The sequence below is a fragment of the Sinocyclocheilus anshuiensis genome, unplaced genomic scaffold (assembly GCF_001515605.1).
Source record: "Sinocyclocheilus anshuiensis isolate Anshui unplaced genomic scaffold, SAMN03320099.WGS_v1.1 scaffold627, whole genome shotgun sequence".
In the NCBI taxonomy this organism is placed as follows: Eukaryota; Metazoa; Chordata; class Actinopteri; order Cypriniformes; family Cyprinidae; genus Sinocyclocheilus; species Sinocyclocheilus anshuiensis.
Window position 1 is genome coordinate 2,843,504 of NW_015549703.1, and position 6,225 is coordinate 2,849,728.

The 6,225-nt window shown below is 36.3% G+C and overlaps 1 protein-coding gene across 3 annotated transcripts in view; it reads right to left on the reverse strand.

Annotated features, from left to right (window-relative positions):
* LOC107660646 (zinc finger protein GLI2-like) overlaps nt 1-6,225 on the reverse strand; it is an 86,775-nt gene that overhangs the window by 52,068 nt on the left and 28,482 nt on the right. The gene's annotated exons all lie outside the window — the stretch shown is intronic.

Consider the following 6,225-nt stretch of genomic DNA (forward strand, 5'->3'; position numbering starts at 1 on the left):
GACAGATAGACAGACAGACAGACAGACAGACAGACAGACAGACAGACAGACAGACAGACAGACAGACAGACAGACAGATAGATAGATAGATAGATAGATAGATAGATAGATAGATAGATAGATAGATAGATAGAATGTGTGGACTGAACCTTGGAATGTGTCACACTGAATATTCTTCTGTCTGAGCACATTATCATTAGCAGTTACAGCCAATTACAGCGTCTCAGAGAATTTGACAACCTGCCAGCACAAAGCCTCTTGAGGTGTCAGAACTGGGCTACACAAACAGATGAGAACACAAGGGCTATTTAGGTGGGGGGGTATGCAGGCTCCATTTCAACAGTTAGCATGAACACACCCGCAATAACATATTTCAGACATGCCTTATTCTGATTTATTTTCCTTTCAGGCCAGACAAATATAAAGGTTGTATAGGTATCTGTTGTTAGATATAAAAAAATGTATTGCTCCTAGTCAGAAAAATCCTATAAAATATTGAATAAATAAATATAAATGGCCATTATTAAAATTCTATATTTTATATTAATGAAAAAAAAAACTAAAACCTTCAATTGTAAATGCTTCAAATTAATTTAGGCATCACACTATCATAATGTACATTTTTTTTCTTTTTCTGTTTTTTAAAGAAAAAATATCCCATATCAACTGATAGCAAGCAAGCAAGCAATAAATAAATAAACAAATAAATATATGCATATATGATAACATTCCTTTGGGATATGAAGTTCAAATGAAGTCTCGGGAACTTGCTTTGCTTTGGTAAATAATTTCCCAAAGAAACCATCATCAGCCTTGAAGGCAAATCAAAACACTTCTGGATTATATCTGTGCGATGACACAATGGAGGCCTGGTCTGTATGCCTGGTCGGTATTCGCTGACTGCTTAAATTAGGTAAGAGAGAGCATATTTACACTCTGGCCCAACACTACAATTCAGTGACAAATACTGTCAGTGACAAGGTCTCAGTCAACACTGCTCTCAATCCATTTAGCTATTTTGTGGCTGCGCAAACAAATGGTATTGTAAAGGCAATGATGTTTATGTTGTGAAATGGTGGGTTGTGTGGGAGAAACTATGTTCCTTTTTCGCCTCCTGCTCTTGGCAGAGCCAGCACAGCTCCCTCTGGCTCCAGACGCCTCTATGTCGCTGCCAGCAGGGCGAGACTCGCTTGACAGAAGAAAACGTTACCTGGAGCAGACTGCTAATTGGCTATGTCCCAAACACCAGCGTAGAACTAATGAATACACATAACGAATTAACTGAACGTTACAGAAACATGAGGGGGGAACAAATCAGGAAAAAAGTAATATTCTTTGTTCTCTCATCTACAGTACAAATGTAGTCAACAAAAACATTAGTAAACATTCAAGTGATAAGAATTCACAAAATGTATGCTGTGGAATTGCAATAACTAATTAATAAAATTGATCAAAATAAACAAATAAAAAATGTAACATTAATGTACTACCATTCAAAAGTAGATATGTTAATGTTTTTCAAACTCTCTTATGCTCACCAAGACTGCATTTATTTGATCAAAAATACAGTAAAAACAGTAATATTGGAAAATATTATTACAATTTAAAATAAATGTTTACTATTTTTCATATATTTGAAAATGTAACTTATTCCTGTGATGCAAAGCTTAATTTTCTTCAGCCATCTTTCCTGTTTAAAAAAATAAATAAATAAAAAAATAAAAATAATAATAATAATATTTTTTATATATATATATAAAGTGCGTAATATTCTGTGGAAACCTTGATAAATATTTTTCAGGATTCTTTGATGAATAAAAAAAATTCAGTTTAACAATAATGAAATAAATAAATAAATTAAAATAAATAAATAAATCGATGACGGGAAATTTTTTTTTTTTAAATGACAGTCTAAATACTGTCAAGTTTGATCTCTCCATAAAGATATTTCTCTTCTACAAACCTTTTAATTCCATAATTCACTGTACAATATCTGACCATTCTGATTAAGCACAAGTACTTGCTGTTTGAGATTTACTCTGCTTCCTGTTACATTTGGATCTTTCATACTTGTGTTGATACCTACATGGCTCCATGCCACGACATGTCAAGTGCAGGTCTTGTTTATTCCATCATGCTGTCTGAGTCAAAGATAAGATACTATCCTACTGGATCCACGTTAAACCACTCGGCTCCAGGAGGAGGAGGGTTAGAGGGAACACTGGGGACGGGAACAAGTCCGTATCTGCTGGTGCCTTGGGATGACCTTTTCTCTCTTTGAAGCACAAACCAAGAATGCATAGTTTACATTGTGGGAAATTACCTAAGCCACAACGGAATTCAAATTCACACCGATTTATACCTCGAGAATCAGATGGACCTTGAACTTGGACTTTGCATGACCAAAAACCTGCTTTCTCAACCATTTGGGTGTGTAGGCGGTGGTTCCAGCCGAATAAGGATTCCGATGGCATGGATTTCATTTGGAATCACCTTTTTCCACTTCTTCTCTTAACATCAGCCAGACTTATTTTGGGAAAATAGTTTTAAGAATGATTGAGACTGTCCGCCTCTGCCAGCAGTGCGAGCTGGCTTTTATAAGAAGCAAATGAGTAAGGAAACATTTTGATTCCATTTCCCATGTACAAGCTTTCAAAATTCCAAAAGATTTTGGTCTCTGGCAGCTTTTCCTTGCTGCCCACAGGCCACACAGAAGGAGAGGAGTGAGCGGTATATATGATACTGTACGTCTTCCTCCAGAGACCAATGCTTCAGCAAATCTGAGCAAATAGCCATCCATGTATTATTTTCTTAACACTATTTTCCCTGACATTTTGACCAGCAGGTTTACAGGCACTTGTTCTGCAAATCAAACAGATCTGCAAGACGGAAATTCAAAGAGCCAGCTAGCTAACACGGCAAGCCCCACGTAAGGCTTCAACTTTCTTCTTACAAACGCAGAAAAGTGCACAGCAGACATTTCTGAGTTTCCCCTTAACTTTTAAACAATCTTCTCTTTGAAAAACTTTGGTTTCTTTGGCGTTTTAGTCTAAAAGGAATGGTTCTGTCATCATTTATTCACTCTCATATGACTTACTTCCTTCTGTAGAACACAAGATATTTTCAAGACTGACCTGGTCACTCTTTTCCATACAGTTATGATGAACTATACTTCAAAAAGGACACAAAAGCACATCAGAAATATCATAAAATGGTAAAGACGCTATATTGTATGTCTTCTAAAGACGCTATATTGTATGTCTTCTAGACTCATAGTTAAGTTTAACTTTTTTTATTCACAAATTTTTCACATCCATCCTAGCTCTCCTTGACTCATTCACTGAGTGCTAAAGTTCAAGAGAGAAATAGCTGTCTGGTTTGTGAACCAATAGTTTTTATGAGTCATATCTTTCCAGTGAATCAGTTGATCTGGTTAACAAGATTAGTATGAGTGATTTATTCATGAATCAGACTGATATGGTTCTCAAGTTCAAATCACTGGCTCAATGATTCAAATGGTTGCAGTGGGGGGAGGGGATGACTATTACAGAATAAAGACCCAAAAATGAAAATTCTGCACAACCTGTCATTCCAAACCCATATGACCTTTATTCATCTTTGAACACAAATGAAGATATTTTAGATGAAATCCGAGAGCTTTTTGACCCTGAATAAACAGCAACACAACTCAAGTGTCTCTCATGAACATGCATCGAAGACTGACACAGAAGAATAAAGTTGTTATTTTTGTTTTCTTTGTGCACAAAAAGTATTCTCGTAGCTTCATAAAATGAAGGTTGAACCCCTGATGTCACATGGACTATTTTAACGATGTCCTTCCGTACTACCTTTCTGGGCCTTGAACGTGTCAGTTGCGTTGCTGTCTATGGAGGGTCAGAAAGCTCTTGGATTTCATCAAAAATATCTTCATTTGTTTTGAATTATGATTTCAGAACAACTCTGAAATGAATTTACCATATAAGTGTTAAGGACCACTTTTTTGATAATTTTATGGTCCTTTGCAACTTAAAGCTTGAAAGCTTCAGTCACCATTTCTTGTAATCGCATGGAAAAGAGCAACCAAGATAAGTAGGTTACCGTCACCCTTATCAAAGGCACACAGAAGACAGCATAGAATTGTGTTGATACAGTACTTGCTTGAATCAGTTTGCCAAACTATCCAAGTATGCGTCATTGAATGGTGAAAGGAGCTGCATCATGCTTCTGTGTGACTGTCTGTCCACCAGCGGTCGGAGGATTCCTCTGTTTGTTATCACTTGACCGACTGCATTTACACAGTCAACCCCCGCTGCTTATTTTGCTGGTCGCACAGTTTACTATAGCGCGTCTAGGCCCTGTCCTTGGAGCGTGTCCAGTAATGACTACTACTGTTGCCCCCCCCTCCGTCTGTCTTCAACGCAGGACAACCTGCTGACACACCAACCGCCAATCTGTGGGAATTTTTTTCCTGGAAAGCAGCATATTACAGAGGCTCTGCAGCTGTGCATTTAACTGTAGTAATAAATATGCTTCTAGATATTATATTTAACATACATTTCTGTGCAGGCCTCCTACAACGCTGAGCATTCTGAAAAAACTAGTTGAATGCTTCTTGATCTGCTTGATAAAGGCTTGAAGAGTGCTAACTGACACTTTGCTAAGCTCCGCCCCTCTTGGTTACCGTTGCTAAAGCTTCTCACAGTCTGAATGGAAAGAAGCCTCATCTGGTAGGAATTACAAGTTACAACATTAGTGTAAGAGGAACCTTTTTTTTATTTTTAAATTTTTTTTGAAAGAGCATACTCACTATAGTACTGTTCCTGTAGGGAAATTTTTGTTTTTATGTTAAGGGAAATAAATAAATGCCTAATACTGAATTTTCTACTTTTTTATATAAATGAAATGAATTAATGACATTTTAAAGGCTACAAGTACATTTATTACAAAATTATAACATACAATATAGAAAAAAGTACATTGAATAATTTAATAACACTATTCAATGTTCTTTTTAGGAACTGTATGATCTAATATTGTACACTGTAATGTTGTAATGTAAAAAAAGGGGCAATAACTGATAAAAACCTGATATTAAAATATGCTATTTTATATAAATGAAAAAAAATAATAAAATAAAATCCACTTTAAAAATACATTTAAAATACTTTAAATGCATTCAGTCATCACACCATTATGAAAACTAATTTTACAAAGATTACAGTTAACAATGTTATTAAATTATTTGTTGTTAAACAATAACTTTAAATGAGGTATTTTAATGTAAAAATAGAGAAAATAATGCACAATTAAATATCAATCAAATACCAACAAATATGATACAGAATATTTTGTGCATCTCTAAATGCCTGTACTATGAGCTGCATCTAAACCTAAATAAAAATAATGCATCATTACAAATCCTTAAAAAGGGCTTTTTGTATCATTAAGCAACTACAAAAACAGCTTGCACATTCTTTTTGTACTGTAAATGATGAAGGAGTGTCATGAAGTGAATATTGTCTTTGTTTATCCTCCGTAGATGTCTGGAAGACTTCAGACATTCTCTTCCTGTCATGCTTCACTGGGCTGCGGGTCTGGCTCAGGACTGTGTGTGGGTAGAGGTTCACACCCTGTTTTCATTAACGACAGTCCAGATGTGTCTGTTCACTGGACACTACATTTCACCGCATTCTCACTGAGCCCAAGCCAGATACCCTGTATATATATATATATATATATATATACATGGGCGTCGGAACCATTGAATGAGGGTGGGACAGGACCCACCCACTTTTGAAGACCAATGATATTAGGCCCACCCACTTTTACCATCTCTAATTCAGCGAATATGTGTACTTTTCAGAGCACCGTCAGTCAAATCCGTTCCACATGACGAATGCCCTAATAAATTAAACTCCATTTAGCTACAGCCTTGAATTCCACGCTGCTGCTACCTCAAATCCATTCCACTCGGCTCATTCAGAGTCCATATAAATGAAACTCCATTCCGTGTTTTCACTACTCGCGCCTGCTGCACTCCCGCCACACAGCAAAGTAAACAAAGCATCAGCATCTGCTGCTCAGATACACCTAACCCTACCTGATACTTTATTTCAACTTTTCGATTATTCCCTTGATTTTTATTTTTATTGAAAACAAAAGCCTTTCCGATGTGATATGAGATATAAAAAGGGAGAAGAACGATTTCGGCAAAAGGCGGACGTG